The 22,348-nt window shown below is 50.7% G+C and overlaps 1 protein-coding gene across 9 annotated transcripts in view; it reads left to right on the forward strand.

Annotated features, from left to right (window-relative positions):
- The window catches only part of RAP1GAP (RAP1 GTPase activating protein), an 89,282-nt gene that overhangs the window by 272 nt on the left and 66,662 nt on the right, over window positions 1–22,348 (forward strand). The gene's annotated exons all lie outside the window — the stretch shown is intronic.

Below are 22,348 nucleotides of genomic sequence, written 5' to 3' on the forward strand. Positions count from 1 at the left end.
ATGGGAGGGTGCCAGGGTTCAGCCGAGGGGACGCGGACAAGTGGGCACGGCACGTTCCAGCCTCCTTCGCCCAGGCCCGGCCCCTGGAGGAGGCGAGGCGAGGCTTGGGCGCGCGGACGAGGGAACTGGGGGGCTCCCGGGGACCAGAGCGCAGCGATGTCCTTGCCCCGGCCTGCCACGGGGCCCAGGCTGGCTGGCGCGCGTCACGCCGCGGGCGCCCCTCGGCCCCTCCCCGAGCTCCGCAGGACTTGGAGGGGAAGGAGAGACCCATGATTTCGGGGGGGTGGTGGTGCAGGGGTCCCCTTCTTTGCACCGCTTGCGCTGCGGGGATCAGGGAGACTCGGCATCGCCTTCTTGGCCGGCGAGTTGCATCCGATCGCGGGTGCGTGCGTGACCGGGGAGTCCTTGTGGGGGTCACCCCGCAACGCAGTTCTGGGCGGGAATCAAGGACAGGCTCCCCAACAGCCGGCTGGGCATCTCAGCGTCTGCGTCTGGCGCGCCCCATCTCTTAAGTCGAAGGCTGACGCCTGCGAAGCAGGACAGAAGAGGGAGAGTGAGGGGCACCGACATTCCCTTGTCCAAGGAAGCGGGGTGGTGTGTGAGGTGGGGGATCCAACCTCCTAGCACCCCTACAGCCCTACAGCGTCCTCCCCACACCCCCAAGGAGTACTGCGTCTTTCCTGAGAAGCATCTGCTAGGATAAGGGGAGCCCCGTGGTTTTCAGCTAACGGGGGGGACTGCAGAGCCTCTGGGAGGATGTGGATATGGCAGGGGCTGGGGCATTGGGGAGTGTGGAGGGGTGTTGGTCTGCAGACTGGACCCCCCACCCGGGACCCTCCATTTTTCTAGGGCCTCTGAGATGCTTTCTGAGGAGGAATCCTCAGGTGGGAGGAGCATCTGCGCAGGTACAGCAGCCCGGACAGATGTGGAGACTGAGGCCTGAGGGCCCAGTCACCCTTCCAAGGTCGCAGTCATCTACCGAGTCAAAATCCTTTTTCTGGCTCTGGGTCCAGGGACAGCAACTAGATGGAGTAACCCCGAGTGCCTGCACCCCTCTGCTGCCCAAAGGTGCTGTGGGCACCTGCACTGGGTGGGGCCAGTTGGGGTCCTGCTTTCTGTTTTTGTTTGTGTTTGTTTTGGGGGCGCTCAGAAATTACTCATGGAATTACGAGGAATTACTCGTGGCTCTACGCTCAGAACCATATTGGATGCCGAGGTTCGAACTGGGGTCCGTTCTGTGTTGGCTATGTGCAAGGCAAATGCTTTACCTCTCTGTGTTATCCCTCCGGCCCCTGCTTTGACCTTTCCTGAGGGGTCAAACTCCAGACCTCCTCCCCTCTGTTCTGGGTGTTGCCACTACCCACAGCCTCCATGCCCCCCTCCCCTTACCCCAAGTCATTTCTCAGCCCTCAGCCATCCTTCAGCAAAGCCATCTCCTCTCAGGATGCCTGCTTATGGCCTCTCCTCTCCTGGCTTCATCTGCTCCACTCGCAAAAAAGATGAGCATCCTCCCTCCAGACTTGAAATGCAGAGATGCAGCATGTCTTTATGTTTTCATGCAGGGTCTACAAGGAGCCCCGGGATCCTACTCTTGCATTGTCCCCTCATTGTGGGTTGGTTTCCAGGCCCAGATGCTCAGGGAGGATCCGTAGGGCAGGTCTGACTTCCGCAATGCCTGTCATTCTAGGTAGGCTTTGTCCTGCCTGTCAAGCTGCTAAGCAGCTACACATAGGGACGCATGTTTACACACTAACTCACCCTAACTACACATCAACACACTCATGTGCACAAACACAGACACTAACACTCATGGATACTCAATGCACATACGCATTGACGCTAACATATGCACTAATACTCAAGCACACAACCCAATGCAAACAATGTTTGATTCACAAATACTTGCAGTCCAGACCGAGGCACTTGCGCACACATCCATGCCATAGCCCGGCAGCCCTACTCAGCTCCGCCCATTGTACCTGCAGGGAGATTCGTTTGAAGGCTGTGATCACATGCAACTGGTAGCGCTTGTCTGTGTGAAGAGCTTCCAGACTTCATCCCCTCCTCCCCATGCACCCAAGCCCCCTTCGGCACCACCCAGAGGCTTTCCATAACTTCCTGCAAGTGGGTCTGGAACTCACCCCACAGAAGGACAAGCACTCCCAGAACCCCCAGCAATCTCACTTCCCTCTTTTGCTTCACATGACCCAAGCTGGTTCACCCTTGCCTGGTGTTTTCCTTTCAGGGACCCCACCTCCCCCCAGCCCTATACATACACTGCCAGGTTGCTCTCCCTGGTGGCTCCTTTGCTACTACTGTCCCTGCCCCTCCCAAGGCAGAACAGCACCCAGCCTCAGCTCCAGGTCACCCGGGGCTCCCTTTCCTGTGCCACTTCTGCCAGGAGCTCTTGCCAAGTCCTGGTTTCTGCTCTGTCCTTCCAGGGAATCCTCCACGTTCCCTTCCGTTCACCTCTGCTTGGCAGAGAAGCACTGCCAGGATGGCCCTGACCCTTGGCTGTGCCCCAAAGAGGACAGCTGATGGCATCGCAGCTGCCGAGAGTCACTCCTGGTCAAGATCAGGGTTTCTAGGACATACTGGCAGGGGGCTGCAGTTGGATCTGAACTTTGCCTTTCCCCTTGGGAACTTGCCTGGCTGGCCAAAGTCTGGTTCTGAGTCCCGACCCGGTCTACCTCTTGCAGACAGTGTGGCTAGTAAGTGTTTCCTCCGTCTGGGTCAGTCTGCAGCACTAGTGGTGGCTCAACCTGGCTCAGGAGTGTGGAGTGTGAGGGAGCAAGCCTGTGACCATGAGAAAGGGTCATTTGGCTACGCTGGGCAGCAGCAGACCAGAGAGACCTCCTGGCTGAGGATGGCCTAGAAACTCAAAATTCTGGATGCTTGGGGTCAGAGAGATAGCTCCGTGGTGGGGCACTTGCCTTACACATGCCTTGCATGTAAGTTTAAATTCTTGGCACCCCATATGGTCCCCTAGAGACACTACAGAAGTGATCTATAAAAGGAGAGCCAGGAGGAAGTCCTGAGCAGAGCCAGCCAAAAAGAAAAAAGAGAGAGAGGGAGGGGGGAGAGAGGGAGGGAGGGAGGAAGGAAGGAAGGAAGGAAGGAAGGAAGGAAGGAAGGAGGGAGGGAGGGAGGGAGTGGGGAGGGAGGGAGGGGGAGGGAGGGGGGGAGGGAGGGAGGGAGGAGGGAGGAAGGGAGGGAGGAAGGAAGGGAGAAAGGAAGGAAGGAAGGAAGGAAGGAAGGGAGGGAGGGAGGAAGGAAGGGAGGGAGGGAGGAAGGGAGGGAGGGAGGGAGGGAGGGAGGGAGGAAGGAAGGAAGGAAGGAAGGGAGGGAGGGAGGGAGGGAGGGAGGAAGGAAGGAAGGAAGGAAGGAAGGAAGGAAGGAAGGAAGGAAGGAAGGAAGGAAGGAAGGAAGGAAGGAAGGAAGGAAGGAAGGAAGGAAGGAAGGAAGGAAGGAAGGAAGGAAAAGAAAAAATGATTCTGAGTACACATTAGATCAAACCAAGGTCGGCAGGAACTACAAAGAAGGACCTGTAGAGGTCAGAGTTAACACCTGTGGGTATTTTACTCACCTTCTACCCACTCTGATTTGGCTGATTTTAACGATAGGGGCTGACATTTCCAGGTAGTGATATAGAGGGCTGGGAAAGGAGGCAGGGGGTTCAGTTTTCTTCCCACTGCACTTACAATGTCCCGCCATATTCTGGAGCTAAAGCAAAAACCCTGTGTGCAAGCACAAAGCATTCACTGAGCCTATGGTATGTTTCAAGTCCTGGACAGACCAGGGTGTGGATAGGCCTGGGGGACTGTCTCAGAGAGCCCATTGACATGTGCTGCCAGCGGGCCCCTTTCTTTGAAAGAAGCCTCGAGCATAAATTCTTTGTTTCAGGGTCCCTGCTAGCAGACCTGGAAGGTCACTCTTAATGGTGTTCAGGGGACTACAGTGTTTTGGGGATGGAACCCCCGCCACACACAGGCAAAGCACATGTACCTTTGAGCGCCTACTCCCTAAAATCTGATTTGATCACATAATCCTCCTGCTTTATGAAGCTATTCATCTGTAAAGATATGGGGGAATCATTCCATGTATCTGAGTTTGCATGGAGGGAAAGAATGTAGGCCAGTTCCCAGGACAGTAGCTGGTCATTGTGGGCCTTGGTTGCAAAGCAAGGGGATGTGGGCTAAGAATCCTGTCTCTGCCCTGTGACTTTGGGCAAGTCTGTGGCCACCACCTCCTCAGGGATCAAGCACACCTGCATGTTGTTTGTGCAAAGCCAACACTGGGAGGCGGGGGCTGTCTCCCAGTGTAGAAGGAAGGCTTGGCGTGCAGAAGAATGGCAACTCCGGACAACTCGGAAGCTCTTTTCTTTTTTTCTTTAAACTTTATTTATTTATCGATTTATTGATTGATTAGTTTTTGGACCACACCCAGCGACTCTTAGGGGTCACTCCTGGCTCTGCACTCAGAAATTGCTCCTGGCAGGGGCCGGAGAAATAGCATGGAGGTAAGGCGTTTGCCTTGCGTGCAGAAGGATGGTGGTTCGAATCCAGGCATCCCTTATGGTCCCCCGAGCCTTCCAGGAACATTTCTGAGCAATGCCGGGTGTGATCTCCCCCCACTCCACCCTCCCTAAAAGAAAAAAATTGTCCTAGGCAGGATGACTGGGGAACCATATGGGATGCAGGGAATCAAACTGGGTTCCTCCTGGGTTGACCGCATGCAAGGCAAATGCCCTACTGCTGAACTACTTCTCCAACTCCTGGAGAAGCTCTTTTCTTCTTTTCTATTTTTTTTTGGGGGGGGGCCACACCTGTTTGACGCTCAGGGGTTACTCCTGGCTATGTGCTCAGAAATCGCCCCTGGCTTGGGGGGGACCATATGGGAAGCAGGGGGATCGAACCATGGTCCGTCCTATGCTAGCGCTTGCAAGGTAGACACCTTACCTCTAGCGCCACCTTCCCGGCCCCTTATTTATTTATTTATTTATTTATTTATTTATTTATTTATTTATTTATTGGTTTTTGGGTCATCCCGGCAGCGTTCAGGGGTTACTCCTGGCTCTATGCTCAGAAGTCACACCTGGCAGGCTCAGGGGACCATATGGAATACCGGGATTCAAATCACTGACCTTCTGCATGAAAAGCGAATACCTTACCTTCATGCTATCTCTCTGGCCCCTGGAGAAGCTCTTTTCAGAAAGCAAATACATTACGGCTGAACAGTAGCTCAGTGTTAGCGTCCCTGACTTCCAACCCCAGCACTGCAAGAACAACTTTGTTCCTTCCATGTTCGGACTACTCCAAGTTTCTCCCATCACTTCCCCTTTCCAAGGCATTGGTGCTGCTGTTCTCACTGGAGAAAGGGGTTCCCTCCAGGAGTCATTGACTGGCATCTTGATAATGGTCAGAGTGCCTTTGCGACATTAGGAGTGAGAGGAAGAGTGCAGAGTAGAGTGCAGAGGTTTGGTGGTGTAGGCATTGCGGGCAGGCCTGTGGGCTCAGGACGAGGTTCGGCATCAATGGGAGTGTGGAGGGAAGAATTGGAGTTATGTTTTCTGTTCTTTGGGTTTCGGGGGGGATCACACCATGTAGTGTTCAGTTGCTCCTCCCAGCTCTGGTATGCTCCTGGCAGTGCTCAGGGAACCGTGCAGTGCTGAGGAGCTTCGAAGGGGCCTTCTAAGCAGACCTGGTGACCTAGGCAGCCTGCCCCTGGCCCTGCCCTGAGTTGAGGCATTGGTTAGGCACCCTTACCCTGTCCCTGTTCTTCTTGGGTTTTTTTTTTTTGTTTTTTTTTTGGTTTTTGGGCCACACCCAGTAACGCTCAGGGGTTACTCCTGGCTATGCGCTCAGAAGTCCCTCCTGGCTTGGGGGACCATATGGGACACTGGGGGATCGAACCGCGGTCCGTCCAAGGCTAGCGCAGGCAAGGCAGGCACCTTACCTCTAGAGCCACTGCCCGGCCCCATCCCCTGTTCTTCTTTTGGCCCTGCTGACCATTGCTTTGACTCCATCTGATCTGGGGGCCCAGTACTGCGGGGCAGGGGAGCACTGTCATTTGTACTACAGTCATCAGGCTGCATATTCCCTCCCCCATAGTCCACGCCGTGTTTTCAGGGGGCACTGTGAGCTCTGATGTGTCTGGAGGCTTGACTCAGTTCCTGGCAGCAACTTGCACCCCAGGCTCCCCTGAACAGCTGGAGGGAGAAGGGAAAGGACAAGGGTGCTGACAACCTCCCCCACCTTTTCAAAATTGCAGGTACCATATGCATACACAGCCAGGCTGCTGTGGAAATTGGGAGTGAGGCTTGCTCCCAGGGCTAGACCCCAGTCCTTAAGGGAAAGCCCCACTTCCCCAGCTCCGTGGACCTCCTGCAAGTGGTGCCTGCAAGGTCCCTGCGTTCCGAGTTGGAGCTGGGATGGAGGTGACAGTGTGACCTTGGGATTTGCACAGCAGATCAGGGCCTGCCTCCTTGGACAACCACATTCCTCCCTTCTCCTGAATGAGGTGCCCAACTAGCTGCAAGATTTGACTCCCACTATAACCAGACCCCAGGCATGGGGGACCAACCTGTCCTCCAATGTGTCTTTCTGACTCAGGGCCCAGAGAGATCCCACTGCCCTCATTTCTACCTGGCAGCCAACTTGGGACTGAAGTCTTGGGCTTTAGGGTCCAGGCCATGAGCTCTTAATCATTCCCCTTTCTGCCTGCCAGATACATGGGGGCTCCTACCTGCAGGGCCCCCAGACCCAGAAATAGATTGGACAGAGCCTTAAGGCTGGGAGCCTCCCCTATCTAGGAAGGGGCTCTGCCCTCCCTAGCCAGAGAGATGGTGCTTTCCAGGGCCTGAGAAACATCAGCCTTCTCCCATCTTCAGTTCTCTCTGACAGGATCAAGCTGACTCACAGATGCCAGAGGACTTGGGTGAGGGAGGCAGAGCCAGGGGTCTGCAAGACTGAATGTAGGTGGGGGTACTGGGCGAAGGGTGCAGAGCCCCTTGCCAGGCACTTTGCACAGAGCAGCTAACCGCAGGCCCACGAGGGCTCAGAGAGGTTAAATAACCTGCCCTACGTCACTGTGTGTGACTGAGACTTTATTTTGGAAGGGATTTGTTTTTATTTTGGTTAGGGGGGGACACACCCAATAGTGCTATGGATGGTCGTGGTGCTGGGGTGCCAGCATTAAATGTCGGGGATTGATTCCAGCTTTTATATGAAAAACACACCCTCTAACCATGCAAGGCACATGTTCCAGCCCTTGAGTCTTGGGAGCTAAGTTTTTTCTTTTGTTTTGATTTGGGGCCACACCCAGCTATGCTCAGAGCTTATTCCTAACTCTACTCAACCACTCAGAGCCTTTATTGCTGCCTGATGGTGCTTGGGAAACCAAATAAGGTACTGGAGATTGAACCCAAGTCAGCTGCTTGCGAGCCACTTGCAATCTTGCCTGATGTACTATCTATCTCTTTGGCCTGGAGCATATATTTTTAGTTTGGGGCCACACCAGACAGTGATCAGTGCTTACTCTTGCTTCTATGCTCAGGCCAGAGCGATAGCGCAGCAGTACAGCATTTGCCTTGCATGCGGCTGATCCAGGACAGACCTCAGTTAGATCCCTGCCATCCTATATGTTCTCCCAAGCCAGGAGCAATTTCTGAGTGCATAGCTATGAGTTATCCCTGAGCATCACCGAATGTGCCCCCCCTCCAAAAAAAAAGACTCAGGCCCGGAGAGATAGCACAGCGGCATTTGCCTTGCAAGCAGCCAATCCAGGTCCAAAGGTGGTTGGTTCAAATCCCAGTGTCCCATATGGTCCCCAGTGCCTGCCAGGAGCTATTTCTGAGCAGACAGCCAGGAGTAACCCTGAGCACCACTGGGTGTGGCCCCCCCCCAAAAAAAAAGATTCTATGCTCAGGGATCACTCTTGGTAGACTCAGGGTACCATATGGGATGCCTGGGATCAAACCCAGGTCAGCCCATGCTGTAGGATCATGGGCTTCAATTATGATTAAGGGTTCTTTGCCTCTTCTATTTTTGAGATATACTGCCTGTACTCAGGACTTCCTCCCGACTTTGCGCCCAGGGATTACTCCTGGCAGTGCTCAGGGAACCATATGGAGTGCTAGGGATTGAATCCAGTTCAGCCATGTGCAAGGCAATCTATCTCCTGTTTGATCTTTCTGTCCTCCTGCCTCTACTTTGAGCCTCTTCTGAGCTACTGCATGCAGCATTAGAAGAAAGGAAAGGGGTATGCAGAGAGAGAGAGAACTTATGCCTTAGTGAATAGGGCAGTTCTGGACTGAATCAGTGGGAACTGGAGCTGGGGATGCAGAATCTAGGAATGTGGTCCTGAGGCCCCAGCGTCTTCTTCTTACACCCCCCATCAGCTCCCTGGACTGCGCTGGAGAAAGAGAGAGTGACAGGAGGTTCCCAGAGACCTTCTCTCAGGGATCCGGGGTTCTCACAGCCTCCTCCGTTTACATGAACACCCAGCTGGGAAATCCTCGGCATCAGCGCTGGAGAAGGACCCATGGAGATCAGCTGGTCCACCCCCTCGCTTTACAGATTATAATTATGATGATTACACCCGATGGTAGCAATTCACAAAGGACACTCACATCTGGGGTGTGCTTCTGATGCATGTTGGAGCCCCAGGGGCTGCTGGAACTCATGGAGTGCTCGTTGTTTTTTTCCTCCCTTTGCTTTGGGGCTGAAGAAATGGAGGTTCAGAAAGCAGCAGCAATGTGCCTTGGTGCTCACAGTTGGGATCACAAAACTCTCTTTCTTTCCTCTGACCCATTGCTCAGCCCATGTACCATGATTTCCACTTCCTGCAACTGGCGAGCTTCAGCAGTGTGCAAGGGTCTGGGACCTGTGAGGCCACCTTCCTTTTGGGCTTGGGGAGCCCTCTCTACCTCTCTAGCAAGTTTGACAGACTATCGCCTAGTGATGTCTGTCCTCTGTGCCCATGTGGGCCAGGTGCCCCCCAGAAAATCAGATTAGTCAGGACCCTTGGAGAGCCCAGATGGCACAAAAGAGCTAGGTACCGGGCCCGGAGAGATAGCACAGTGGTGTTTGCCTTGCAAGCAGTCGATCTAGGACCTAAGGTGGTTGGTTCGAATCCCGGTGTCCCATATGGTCCCCCATGCCTGCCAGGAGCTATTTCTGAGCAGATAGCCAGAAGTAACCCCTGAGCACCGCCAGGTGTGGCCCCCAAAAAAAACCAAAAAAAAAAAAAAAAAAAAAAGAGCTAGGTACTGCCACATGGAGCAGGTGGCAGTCAAGTCTTTGACAGCACTAACCAGTGTGTGTCCTATAACAACATTTCAGGCAGGCCTGCATTAGCCCACTTTCCAGGACTGCTAAGAACAGCCCTATGGAGTTGTGTATGTAAATATTTTAGGGTATTATTATGTTACTGACCCTACCCTGATCGGTGATTGTGCCCTACCCTAGGTGTGACCTGGCGTTCTGCCCCCACCCTTGGGTGGTACCTGATTCTGGGGGATAAAAACAAGGGTCTGTGGAAGGCGAGGGGCTTTTGGCTGGAACTTATGCTGAGTCTTTGGACTTCAGTCTTGTCCACCAAATAAAGCTAATATTTCCACAAGCCTGACTGTCTGCGAGCTGTTTACCCACCACTTCACTTCAGAACCATCAGCTGGACAGGGTGGCAGACATGTGCTTTGAGCTGGAGGGGAAAGACCTCATCCTCCATCCCTCCATCAGTCAACCTCTTCAGGGGCTGACTTGTGACATGGAGTATTATGTATGCCAGGGTTTGGAGGCCATACCAAATAGTGTTCAGTGACCATGGGGTGCTAGGGATAGAACCCAGGCCTCCGGCAAGCAAAACCTGTGTTCTAGCCCATTCTGGTAGAGAATGTACTCTCTACCATTTCTAAAAATGGAGAAGAGGCTTCAAGGGAGCTATGAAAATGACCCAGTCTGGAGCTAAAGAGATAGGACAGATATTAAGAGGGTGCTTGTCTTAACAGCCACCCTGGGTTAGATCCTCAGGATCCCGTATGGTCCCTGGAGTTCTCCAGGAGTAATTCCCAAGTATAAGGCCAGAAATATCCCCTGAGCATTTCCAAGTGTGGCCCCCCAAACAAACAAACAAATAAAGAACCAAAAACAAAAACAAAAAAAAAACCAGTAACAACACCAGCTCGTGACAGAGACAAGGAGTCAAGTCCTAAACCCCTGCCTCATACGTCATGCCCATGTTGCTTCCATACATGTTGGGAATAAAGTTGGTTTTCTCTTTCTTCTTGTATGTTACCATTTATTCAACACACAAACACAGATGCAGTGCCTGCTCTTGTGCTGGAGATCTACCCCGCTTCTTCCACAGGGTAGACTTGAGTTTTGGTCCTTGTAGGATAGGAAATGGGGAAATGACTCAGTGGGTGCATCTGGTCTCTGGCCATACCCTCCTTAGCAGTGTCAGGGTGGCCAGCACTGTGCTAGTTCTTGACAGGCACAGGCTATGCCAAATCCACCATGCGCATCACCCCCATTGAATGCCCATCATCACCTGGTGAGCTGAGAGCTTGCGTTTCCTCTTCCTGACTTAGAATCGAGGCTCAGAGGTTCACGATTCAGGAGTCTGCCTAGGTCTTCACTATCCAGTGTTCATGTCTATGTTTTGTCTCTGCCCTGCTCTGCATCCAGGCTCTGCTTATGCATTTAGGACTGAAGTCCAACAATAAAAATTTACCAAGCATCTTCTGTGTACCTTGAGGAAGTGCTTTGTAGGACCAAAATTTGAAAAAATGGGGCGATAAGAGTTTCTTTGGGAGACCAGTGAACTCCTTGCAATTGTCAGTCCTATGGGCCCCCGGTTGTCAGGATGACCTTTGCTGTCTGGTTTTTGGATCGTACCTACTAGTGCTCAGGGAACCATGATGTGCCAGAAATCAGATCTAGTACTCCTGCATACAAAGCATGAGCTCAGCCCTTTGAATTCTCACCCCAGCCCAGGTCTTGCTGCTTGAAGGAGTTTCATCTCTCCAAGAAAGTCCCTGAAAGCTTTTTTTTTTTTTTTTGGGGGGGGGGCCACACCCGGCAACGCTCAGGGGTTACTCCTGGCTATGCGCTCAAAAGTCGCTCCTGGCTTTGGGGACCATATGGGATGCCGGGGGATCGAACCGTGGTCCGTCCTAGGCTAGTGCTGGCAAGGCAGACACACCTTACCTCTAGTGCCACCATGCTGGCCCCTCCCTGAAAGCTCTTTAGAATGGAGCTGAGAGGCCTGAGAAGTAGCTGAATGAGCTGGGCACATATTTTCCATATAGGTAGCCCAGATGCAATCTTCAGCACCATACAGTCGTCTGAGCACTATCACTAGTGATCCATGAGCACTAAGCCTAGAGTAGCTCTTGAGCACTGTTAGATGTATCTCCCATTTAAAAAGAAATAGAGTTGAGACCTTAGAATGCCTTTATAGCTACTTCTATTTTCACTGACCCTAGGCAGGCCACTTCATCCCCAGGGCTCCATGCATGTCATGCTGATGATAGCAGCGAATTTACAGTGTTCTTAGGAGCTCTGAGCAAGGTGTGCAGAGAACAGGGCTTGGTATCTATGAGCTGAGTGGGTGGATGTATGGGGGTGGGGGTGGGTCTGAGATCTGGGAAGGATCGTCAGAGAACTGCATCTGCTGGTGTGCAAGTCTTCGTTTTCCCATCCATCAGTCACAGCTGCTGTCACTCTTGTATGCTCTGCTTTTCCAGGCTATTGTAGAGATCACAGGTCTCTATACATGGCATGTGGGTGTAGTTCTCACGAGAGCAGGGCAGGGCTCCGGGGTTGAGGGGGTGGCAAGAACACAGTGGGCGGTGACACAGGTGCTGCCATTGTAGGGTGCAGGTGTACCATTGTGGGGCCTGGCGAGAAAGACAAAGGGCATGTTCTACAAGGGCCACCTCCACACTCGGGATGGGGTGAAGGAGTTGGTGGGAGGGAGGAGGGCATGAGGTTATGTGATGCATTTCCTGTTTGGGAGCAATCTTGGGCGCTGTCCCTGGTCCTGGAGCCCGCTAGGCTAGAAACTGATTGCAGTTCCTATGGTGGCCAGTTGAGGGCGCCTGGAACCGCGCAAATTCTTCAACCGGGTTTTATATTTTTTTGTTGGTTGGCTTTTGGTTTTGGTTTGGGGGGCCACAGCCTGCTGCGCTCAGGGGTTATTCCTGGCTCTGCTTTCAGAAATAGCTCCTAGCAGGCTCTGGGGACAATCTAGGATGCCGGAGATTGAACCTAGGCCAACCCCCGGGTAGGCCTAGTACCTGCTGTGTTATCACCCTGATCCCCTTAGGGCTAGTTGTATAGGTTATTTTCCTCTAATGACATGCTTATAGAATTAATGTAGCTACGACACACCTATCTTCAGAAATTAAACAGTGTGCTTTCCTAAGAGAACTTAATACTCTCCATTTAGACCCTAGAATCCAATGAAGTAACTCAATGCTTTCAATCTATTCAAGCAAACCCTTTCGACACATTCTTTGGGTGCTCAGGGATACTCCTGACTCGTATAAGTCCCTGGTGGAACTGAAGAAACCACCTCCCGCCAGGAAACAAACTCTGGTCTGCATGCAGTACACTCAGTAGCCTCTTTGAGCTCTTCTTCCCCTGCCCCTAGGAACAGCCATATCTGACTTCTAAGCTAAAAAGGCTTTAATGGCTGCATCTCTGGAAAGACTCATAAGGTGTTAAGTAAAGACTTAGTATTGATGAATTAGATAGATTCCTGGATGGAATCTTTCTTTTCATTTCTTCTTTCTTTCTTTCTTGTTCTTTCTTTCTTTCTTTCTTTCTTCTTTCTTTCTTTCTTTCTCTTCTTTCTTTCTTTTTCTTTCTTTCTTTCTTTCTTCTTTCTTTCTCTCTTTCTTCTTTCTTTCTTCTTCCTTCCTTTCTTCTTCTCTTTCTTTCTTCCTTCCTTCTTCCTTCCTTCCTTCCTTCCTTCTTCTTCCTTCCTTCCTTCCTTCCTTCCTTCCTTCCTTCCTTCTTCCTTCCTTCCTTCCTTCCTTCCTTCCTTCCTTCCCTTCCTTCCTTCCTTCCTTTCCTTCCTTCTTCCTCCTTCCTTCCTTCCTTCCTTCCTTTCTTTCTTTCTTTCTTTCTTTCTTTCTTTCTCAGTCACACCCGGTGGTGCTCAGGGGTTACTCCTCGCTCTGCTCTTAGAAATCGCTCCTGGCATACTCTGGGGACCATATGGGATGCCGGAATTTGAACCGGGGTCCATCCTGTGTTAGCCGTGTGCAAGGCAAAACGCCCTTCCGCTGTGCTATCACTCAGTTCTGGCCCCTCAGTGATGCTTTCTAGTCATTTCTGAGAACCCGAAGTGTCTACTCTCATTCCGCTAATGCCCTCTAGGGGGGCAGAGGCATCCTTGTTTAGAACCACTAGCCAAGAAGGGGTGGTGCATAGGGGCACCCATTTTTCAGACTCACGTGGGAGAGTGCAGTTCAGGATTGTTGAGGCATCTTGTCTCCCCATGTTATAAATGAATGGCAAAGGCTCCTCTTGGTAAGGGCGCTCGGTGAGAGAAAACAAAGTAGGCACTCAGCTAAAGTAGAGGCACGCTGAGATCTCCCTGTCCCTGGTACAGCTGAACCCAACTGCCCCACGCCTGTGCTGTGGACATCTAAGACTCCCTGCTGGGAGACTCGCCATCGGACTCCCAGATCAGTTACCCCCTTTCCCCTGGAGTGTGTTCAACCATACAGGCTGACCTGTTTCCAATCTAGAATGTTAGAATGGGCCTCAGCCTCCCCTCTCCTTGGGGTTTGTACCAACTGCTCCCTTCTAGGGCCAGACAGATAGTAGAGAATGGGGTGCTTGCCTTGCCAGTGACTGACCTCACTTAAGTTTCGGACACCCCATAAAGTCCCCTATGTCAACCCCCACCAGGTGTGGCCGAGTCTCAGCTCCCCTCAACCTCAGAGAACCCTCCCTTCTTCTACCTTCTACCCTGTGGCGAGACCAGCCTGCAGGCATATGAAATACGTGCATGGGGCCAGGTGCTTGCAAACCTGAGCCTCTTCAGGATGTGAGCCGGCACTGACCTGAGGCTTAACATACTTTGACCTCCGGGTTACTGCTGCAGGGACCAGCATTCAGGAGAGTGAGCCCTGTGTTGAAGTCTGAGCTAACCTCTGTAGGCACCTGACCGGTCTCTGCACACAGGAGCAGGATTAGTGGCCACGTCATCTGGAAAGTCTGTGCAGGTCTGCACGCAGGGCAGCTGGACCTGTCGCATCCTGTCTGCGCTCAACCACTAGAGTCTAAACAGTGTCAGAGAACCACAGTGCTCTGGGCTGACTCCTAGCTCTGCTCTCTGGGATCACTCTTGGCAGGGTTCTCTTATTCGATGTGAGTCGAACCCAGGTCAGCAACATCCAAGATGAGTGTCCTAGCCCTGCTCTTCTTCGTGCTCTGTCTCTAGACTCTGAGCAGTGTCTGCACAGAGCAATGTTCCCTCTTGTATTTGAAGGATTGGAGAAGGAAGGTAGATGTGTCACAAGGACCCCCAAAAGGGTTTGCCCTCAGGGACTCAGCAGACACTTGTCATGTAGCAACCAGAGACATATCTTTAGGGGTCCATTTATTTATTTATTTAGTTAGTTAGTTAGTTAGTTAGTTTTGGGGAGCACACCTTGTAATGCTCAGGGATTACTCCTGGCTCTGCACTCACTTCTGGTGGTACTCAGGGGACCTTATGGGATGCAGGGGATTGACCTAGCAAGGTTGCTGCAAGGCAAATGCTCTACCCACTGTATTTTTTTTTTTTTTTTTTTTTTGGTTTTTGGGTCACACCCGGCTGTGCTCAGGAGTTACTCCTGGCTGTCTGCTCAGAAATAGCTCCTGGCAGGCACGGGGGACCATATGGGACACCGGGATTCGAACCAACTACCTTTGGTCCTGGATGGGCTGCTTGCAAGGCAAACACCGCTGTGCTATCTCTCCGGGCCCTACCCACTGTATTATTAAACCAGCTTCTCAAGGGTCTATTTATCCTGATCACTAAGGCCACATTGTCCTGGCCCCTAATGGAAGATGCTGGTAGGGATTGACTGAGTGTAATAGAGGGCTCAGATCTCCTACAGCACCCTCACTGGGCAGGGAATTGCTTGGGAAGGGGTGGGAGTTAAACCATACTCATTCCCTTCTTCTTCCCCAGGGCCTGAGGGCCTCCAGGAGTCTCAACATCCATACTATTTATTTTAATTTTTTTTTTTGGTGGTGGTGGTGGAACTTTCTGCTGGTTCTGCCATCAGGAATCACTCTTGGTGTTATTCGGGTGCCATATGGGATGCAGGGGATTGAAAATGGATCCCCTGCATGCAAGGCCAGTGCCCATCCCTCTGTACTATTTCTCCTTCCCCGCATCCATACTGTCTTGGATTTGTGTTGTCACACTACCTTGGTGAGGCAGGCAATGGGCTAAGGATAGGTGCTTCAAGCTCATAAATTTCTCTCTCTCTCTCTCTCTCTCTCTCTCTCTCTCTCTCTCTCTCTCTCTCTCTCTCTCTCTCTCTCTCTCTCTCTCTCTCTTTGGTTTTTGGGTCACACCTGGCAGCACTCAGATGTTACTCCTGGCTCCATGCTCAGAAATTGCCCCTGGCAGGCACGGGAGACCATCTGGGATGCCGGGATTCGAACCACTGTCCTGCATGAAAGGCAAATGCCTTACCTCCATGCTATCTCTCTGGCCGCTCATAAATTTCTCTTAAGGTCAAAACAGTTCCCCATTATTCTCTCTATAACCTGGTAAGGTGAGAATGGGCAAGAATAGATGAGCCACTTGGAGCTCAGGAGAGCATCAGATACTTGCAGAGGCATGGGGGTGGATTAGGGGAGGAAGGCTACCAGGAAACCTAAGACTCTACTACCCAAAGCCCCTCCCCATGCTCTAAAGGGGGAAGGAATGGGGTGGTGGTCAGGGACATCCCCCAACCTTACTGGCACATGTGAGCACTTCCTAGGGCCCTATCGAACCTCTGTTTGGTATTGGCCTGCAGATGGGTGGGGTGCCTCAGTTTAATCTGGAGTGAACTTGGAAGGGGAATTTGCCACCAGTCACCCCTCATCCTTCCCTCCTTCACACAACCTGATATGGATTTGAAAAACTTGGGTACAAAAATGCAAGACTGGGGCTAGAGCGATAGCAAAGCAGTAAGGCGTTTACCTTGCATTGCAGCCAATACAGGACAGATCCCAGTTCAAATCCCAGCATCCCATATGGTCCCCCATGCCTGCCAAGAGCCATTTCTTTTTTTCTTTTTAGAAATTCTTTTTTTTGTTTTGTTTTGTTTTTGTTTTGTTTTGTTTTTGGGCTATACCCGGTGGTACTCATGGGTTACTCCTGGCTGTCTGCTCAGAAATAGCTCCTGGCAGGCACTGGGGACCATATGGGACACCGGGATTCGAACCAACCACCTTTGGTCCTGGATTGGCTACTTGCAAGGCAAACATCACTGTGCTATCTCTCCGGGCCCAATTCTTTTTTTTTTTTATTTTTATTTTTATTTAAGCACCATGATTACAAACATGATTATAGTTGGGTTTCAGTCACAAACAGAACACCCATCCCTTCACCAGTGCAACATTCCCAGCCCCAATGCCCTCCCTCCCTCCTTCCCATTCCCTGCCTGTATTTGAGACAGGCATTCTACTACAGTTTTTTTTTTTTTAAGTTCAGTAAGCTTTTTTTCTTTCTTAAAGGGTAAGTGTTAAAAAAAAAATACAGTAGTAAAGATGTGAAAGTGGCAATCACCGTTGTTTGCATAGGCCCAGCAAAATATGAGGAAAACAGGAAAAAAAAAATCCTTGGCCTGATTACAAGAAGGCCTCACCTCAGAAGTTTATTGGCATAAGACCGACTCTGGGCTCCAGGCATACCAGTCCGTCTAACCCCTGAGTCATTCTCCATGGTCCCTGTGAAACTTTTTTGAATTTTAGATGTTGTTGGTGTCAGGTTCCTGTAGTTAAAGATTCTGGATTCTTTGCATTTCCTTCCTCGAAGTTAGGCTGATGTGGAGCATCCTCTAGTTTCACCTCACCGTTAGATGCAGAGTGACCTGCCCTGCAAGCAGGTTGTTGCTACATCATCTGGGTATTGAGAGCACTCTTTGGAGTAAGTCAATGCCAGAGCAGTGGTAGGATCTTCTCTGGTAGAGGTTTGTGTCCTGTTAATGTTATAGACAATTGTGGTTGTTTCCATAGATGGTATCCATTGTATGGGCAATACCCATTCTTCGGAGGCCTAAGCCAAGACATTATGCCAATGTTCAGGGTATGAGGCCTAACTGCATTACAAAATTTGTGTTCCCATCGCTATTAGATAAGAACTTGTTTGCATATGTAATATTTTCCCATTTTAATGTGCCTATGCAAAAGAGAAACAATGCCACAAGGTATTGTTGATGCATCTGGGGGCTGAGGGAGCAAGTCCAACATTCCCCATAACTTGGTTCTAACATGGATTCTATACAGAGATACTCTTCTACCAGCATTGCTTATTGAACAGATCTCAAAGGAAATAAAGCAAGCAAACAAACAAACAAAAAACAGTGGGCAAAATTATCACTGCATAAGAGAATATTCAAAAAGAGTTATAGATGTTAAAGGAATACATCTGGGGCCGGAGAGATAGCATGGGGGTAAGGCATTTGCCTCTCATGCAGAAGGTCGGTGGTTCAATTCCTAGCATCCCATATGGTCCCCTGAGCCTTCTAGGAGTGATTTCTGAGCATAGAGCCAGGAGTAACCCCTGAGCACTGCCAGGTGTAACCTAAAAACCAAAAAAGAAAAAAAGGAACACATCTAAGATATACAAAGGAGATAAACATGACCCTTTTATGTTTTAGAAACATCAGGGGGTGGGGGTGGGTGGAGGTTGTTGTTTCCGGGACACCACTTTGGTCTGTGATTTGGCCATCTGTGGTCTGTAAACAACTACCAGCTGCTGCAGACATGTTAGCGTTCCTAAGCAAAAACTTAGTGGGTTAGATAATTCTCACTAGGAATAAGCGGATACACGAGGCGGACGAATATGAAATATGAAAATGAAATAAATAAGACCACACAGAATGCATTGTATGGGGACCCACATCCATGGGACAAGAGACAAATTTATTTTTCAGCTGATGACATATATAAGCACAGGCTCTCGTATGCAGGGTGTCGTCAGGGAGAACAAAGAGTAGGAGAGCAGTACAATGGGGAAACAGGCTAGAATCTGCATATCAAATGACTATCCTATAGGTGAGAAAGACCTCTGTTGGAGGTTGGTAATGGAAATGTTTTTGGGTAAACAGAAAAACAGAAAACAGGAGGAGAGAGACAAAAATATTTATGTTTATCTGGTTGCTGGAAAGTAGATTTTTTGGGGGACGGAAATAATTGTTTACCATCATAGAGCTAGACTCAGAAAAACAAACTGCTGGCGCCAGGTTATACTAGAAATACGAGTCACAAATAAACTAGTCAGCAGGGAACTTTTGTCGGGCTTTGGTACTGACATATCTTTGTCTGTAGGAAAGCTGAGGCCAGATTTCTATAGTGACCAAATAAAGAGAAAATGTAATGTCACAGCCATGTTGGAATTACAGCCAATAATCCATGTAAAGGGTCAAATGATTGACTTCTCTGAACGGGCCTTTTGGCAAATAATTCTTTGGAGAAAAAATTAGGCACTGCACCAGGAAAGCTAGAAGACACATCTGGTGCGTGCTTTCTTAAGTGGGGGGGGGGGTAACAACCAGCACTCCCGTATCAAGAAATGTCTTTGAGTGGGGGAGTCTCAGAAAGTGATTATGGTAGCAAGCACAGGTACCTAGTGAAGGGAGTTGGAGGATAGATATTTGTTGATAAAAAAAAAAATTTGATAGGAACAGAGTTTTGGTTTCTTCTCAGGCTGAGAGTCTATTTTTTATTTTGGGAGCTGGCTGCCGTTAGCTTGAGAGAGGATATTAATCTGCTTCATAAGGAGCGAAGACCTGAGGGTAAAAGTGGTTACATGTGGGGTAATAGACAGTGGGAGTGAGAGTAAAGAACTCTCTGTAGGTGGGGAGCCAATGGGGGAAGGAATAATGCAGCATAGACATTCTATATATGGTAAACATAGATGAACACCTATGATATCCTTTTTAACTATCCATACTATTAAAGGCAAAGTGGATTAAACTATACGATATCTTATAAATCACCCCCACGCAGTTTGAGAATGGGGATTAGCGAGAAGGGAAGTTCACTAATCCCCTCCCCCAATACACACCACTGGTGCAGGGTGGGGGATGGGGAGGCCTGGGGTCCATCCCCTTTAAAATGCTCACCAGACCCACCTGGCTGGCACCCCAGGTAGGTGATCCAGGGTAACCCTGGGGTCTAGGAGGAAGGACAGAGGCCGCATCTTCCCCTAAGCTTGGCCAAAAAGTTTTTAGCATCCCAAAGAGAAGGAAATTGGTCTTGAGTTGGAAACATGGGAGAGAATGACAGCTCCGTACCGGGACCTAGTTAGAAGTCGAATGGCAAATGCATAAATGCATGTATAGCTGTTATTTTAGTTTTGCACGTGTTCTGGATCAACCAAGAATGTTAGCAACGTGTTTGCAGTTTGGGTTGGGGAACTCCGAGTGGTCTAGGGGCAAGGTTGGGTTAAAGAATCAAGTCATAGTCAAACGAATTAGAGTTGATATTGTACAAGAGAATTAGGACCCAGTGTTGGGTCTCAACTTTCGGCTTCACACAAGAAATCAGACAGGTGTAAGTCGAGGTTTATTTCGGCCAGAGGTCGTTGAGCGGCTTCTCTCTCTGCTGCTTTCCCCGACACTTTTACTAGCCAGTGTTTAATATCCATCACCCGGGTGACGTCATTGAGGGTCCTGAGCTAATTAACTCAGAGAAGGGGAAAGGGGGAAGTGAAAGTGAAGTGCTTCTAAAGGTGTCTGGCAGCATCTAGAAGGATGGCCTCCTATAAAATGAGGCTGGTGAGGAGTAGAGCGGGAGCATTCTTGCTTTGTACGTGGCCAGCATGGTTTGTTCACTGGCTCCTCATTTGGCTCCCCACATTTTCCATCAGGAATAATTCCTCAATACAGAGCCATACATGAAGCCATGCCATCCCCGTGTTGCCTGCTGAAGCTTCTGACTCCCAGAGAGCCCAAGAATGATTTCCTTTTTTTTTTTTTTTTGTTTTGGTTTTTGGGTCACACCTGGCAGTGCTCAGGGGTTACTCCTGGCTCTATGCTTGGCAAACGTCTTCGTGCTATCTCTCTGGCCCTTCCAAAAGCAATTTCTAAGCACATAGCCAGGAGTAACCCCTGAGTGCCACTGGGTGTGACCCAAAAAACAAAACAAAAAGTGAGGCTTTATCTTAGGGCGGACCCAGCCCCTGTAGGAAAGTTGGCTTGGGTTCTAGGCTGAAGAGAAAGGAGGACAGAGTCACTACTCCATCCCAGAGAAGGTGGACTGGCCATCCTAGTGCCAGTCACTGATGCCATACTGCTGGGTAGAGCGGTGAGTGCCACAAGGGAGAGGCACCCGGAAACTTCCACGCCCAGCCCAACTCCTTCACTGTCGGTCCACATACACACAGACATCTTCCCCTGTCTCAGATGGGGCAGTCTCAGATCCCCAGAGGACCTTCAGTGACTTCTTCAGTTCCCTCTGATGGCCATTAGTTTGCTTTAGATAAAGCATTTTTGCAAACTCTGCTAACATAGTGGTTTCATGGAGCTCCACCTAATGTAATGCAGTACATTATTTATTCATTTTAATTTTGCTTTTTTTTTTTACCACTTCCGGTGGTCCTCAGGGCTTACTGCTAGCTCTGTGCTCCAGGATCACTCCTGGCAGAGCTCAGAGGACCATACTGGGACAGCTACATGCAAGGCAAGCACCCTACTTGCTGTTCAATTTCTCTAGCCCCAGGTACACACTTTAGTTAACAGAAACTTGCAACAAGCACTTTATTCATTACTATCTTCTTTTCTGCCAGCAAACCCCTCTGAAGTAGATATTGTTACCGTCATCATCTAATCCCTTCTGCAAATAAAGAAACAGACCCAGGAAGATGAAATGACTTGCCTATGGTTACCCCACTGACATATGAGCCAGATTTGAGTCCTCGGGGATTGCTAAGATGTGGATAGATGCCTGTACCCCAGGCCCATGTCCTAATATGTCAAGGCTTTATTCTTTGTTTGGGGGGCCACACCCAGTGACACTCAGGGGTTACTCCTGGCTATGCGCTCAGAAATTGTTCCTGGCTTGGGGGATCATATGGGACGCTGGGGATTGAACCCAGGTCCACCCTGGGTCAGCTCAAGGCTTCATTCTTGAAGGATCAGAAGGTGCACTTTGGGGGCCAGCGTGGTAGCCCTAGAGGTAAGGTGTCTGCCTTGCGAGCGCTAGCCTAGGACGGACCGTGGTTTGATCCCCCAGCATCCCATATGGTCCCCCAAGCCAGGAGTGACTTCTGAGTGCATAGCCAGGAGTAACCCCTGAGCGTCACCGGGTGTGGCCCAAAAACCAAAAAAAAAGAAGGTGCACTTTGATGTAGCTGTGCCTGTGGGCCCAAGAGATAGGTGGGGCGTGTCCTGTGCATCCTTGACCAAGGGAACATGGGTACTCCCACCCCCACCCCACCCCCAGCTCCTGCCAGCAAGGCAGCTGCAGCTGGTCTGAGCCCAAGAAGCTAGAAGCTACACTAGGCTCTTTGTCTGTGGTGGGAACCCTTCGGCCCCACGGCCCCTCTCAAGGGCCCACTGTCCCAGAACCAGCGAGGCCTCCTGGGGGCCAGGCCTGGCTGCAAATCTTGGCTTATGGAAGGCCTCTTGGCTATCCTGCCAAGTGGACATGCAAAGCCCACTCAGGAATCTTGCCCACGCATAGCAGAACGGTGGCGCCAAGGAACTGTCCTGTGGGCAGCAGCCTGGAAGGGCCCAGACTGTCCCCAGGGCCATGTCCAGCTTTTGGGCCTTCCCTTCTCCCAGGGCTCTGGAAACTCCTGCTACTGCCCCCTGAGGGAATAAGCCCCCCCTTCTGTCTAGACCCAGACTGCCTCAGAGCCCTGCCCGGCAGTGGCACAACCACCCAGGAATCAGAGCCATGCCCTAACTCCAGCTTGGATATTTGGGGGGGGGGGGGCACAAAGCCATGCCCTAACTCCAACGCACCCAATTTCTCTGTTGAGAATCCCACCAAGCATGACATTTCTGGGCCAGGCCTCACACTGCCATCTGCAAGTGTCTCCTGAGGATTCTTCTGCCACAATAGTGGGTGAGGAGGAGAAAGGAACTCATGCAGGCAGAGGAATCCGGGGGGTTGGA

Source organism: Suncus etruscus, chromosome 4 (genome assembly GCF_024139225.1).
Source record: "Suncus etruscus isolate mSunEtr1 chromosome 4, mSunEtr1.pri.cur, whole genome shotgun sequence".
Classification (NCBI taxonomy): domain Eukaryota; kingdom Metazoa; phylum Chordata; class Mammalia; order Eulipotyphla; family Soricidae; genus Suncus; species Suncus etruscus.